Raw genomic sequence first — 1827 nt, 5'->3', positions numbered from 1 at the left:
CAGGCCAGCCGCTGACTAAGTGGGCAGATCGGGATAGTAGGTCTTCGAACTCCTCTACTTCACTTTTAACCCTGTGTCATCTTGGCTGCGTCTGGGCAGGGTCAAGTTTTCCTTTCTGTTTTCTTTATTTTCAAGTTTTAAGTGTGGTAGGAGGCCACTGTGAGCCTGAGTTTACAAGACTAAGGTTTTTAGCTGATCAGGAAATAACACAAATCTGAAAACGCCTTTAGTGATAGTCACAGTAGAGTCTGTACTGCATGTTAAAAGCGAGCGGGACAGCCCGTGGTGGTGGTGGTGCACGCCTTTAATCCCTTTAAACCAGGCTGGCCTCAAACTCACAGAGATCCACCTGGCTCTGCCTCCCGAGTGCTGGGATTAAAGGTGTGTGCCACCACCGCCGGCGAGAATTTATATCCTAAAATTGAGTCCCTCTTTTACTCTTCTTGCCCTCCAGGGCCTCCTTTAGACATAGTCAGACTAGACATCTGATAGTGAAATCTGGAATATCTGACCTGCTGATTCTCTGTCTCAGTGTCTTGTGGAAAACTATCTTGATGTGGTGGCTGTCTCAATGACTGGCAATCTATTCCAAAGGATACAGACCAGGAACATTATTATACAGACCAGACCACACTATTATGAGGTAGTCACAAAGGTTATTGGGGCCATAAAATACCAGAATCAAGAGGCAAGAATTGGAGAAGGTTAATCCACTTGGGATGGGGTGCAAACACATGTACCATCTGGATCTTGTGTTTCCAACAAGGAGGCTATAACTGTAAGGACAAGAAGTGAGACTATGGAATAAGGCAGTCAGCATACCAAAGGCACCTGGAACCCGTGTACTGTTGTTTTACTGGAAGAGGCCTGGCCTGAGGCTCACTTACATAGCTTATTAGTGCTCTAGGCAGTCATCTTTTATGTCAGAATTTCAGAGACAGAATACGGTCACAAATAAACAAGCAATTTAGAAATAGCATGCTGTTGGCCCAGAGATAACATGATCAATATGTTGGTTATGATGTGCTTTCCTGTTTCTTTCTACCTATGAGCAACCGTCTACTTTGTTTCATCATTTTGTAATATATTTTATTTATTCTAATTTCACATGTCATTCATTCAGGTTACTGACTTCCTATTTTTAGCACACATTCTAAATTCTGCCAGTGACTTACAAATTGCTATGATCTTTAGTTAATGTATCGTATGCGTTCTATACATTCTGTTTGCATTTTTTCGTCCTCTGTGGCAGAGTTGAACGGTTTACATTGACGGAACAAGTGTACTATCAAGAAGAGGATGGAAAGGTGAGGATTAGGCTTAGAGACACAGCAGAAATTACTGACAGAAATCCAGGCCCAAATATTAATCATAAAGATTACCCTGTTCCAAACTTCGTTTGCTGTCTAGTCTCCTCTCTCCTGATCTGACCTGACCTTTTAGTCGCCTGCCACATTCATATGTTGGTTCATCTGCCCTTTATAACACATGCATTTCACACCACCTGTATTATCATCTTATTTAATTCAGCTTTCAAAATGTCCTATTAATTTTCAGGCAAATCCTCCTCCTCTATTTCTTCAGAATTGCCCTAGCTATTCTTAGGTCATTATTCTTCAATGCATAATAATAATTTCATAAAAATTATCCTCTTAGATTTTTTTCTTCCCTCTCTTTCCTCCCTCTCTTCGTTCTTTGTTGTTGTTACTGTTTGTTTGTTTGAGGCAAGGTTTCATTATGTTGCCTAAGTAGACTTCAAATTTGAGCTCCTACTGCCTCTGCCTTCCCAGTGCCAGGATTACAAACCATCACACTCTGCTCCTCTCC

The sequence above is a fragment of the Peromyscus californicus genome, unplaced genomic scaffold, assembly GCF_007827085.1.
Source record: "Peromyscus californicus insignis strain IS unplaced genomic scaffold, ASM782708v3 Scaffold_14__1_contigs__length_90479793_seg_2, whole genome shotgun sequence".
NCBI classification, from domain to species: Eukaryota; Metazoa; Chordata; class Mammalia; order Rodentia; family Cricetidae; genus Peromyscus; species Peromyscus californicus.
Note: the sequence above shows the minus strand (reverse complement) of the source record.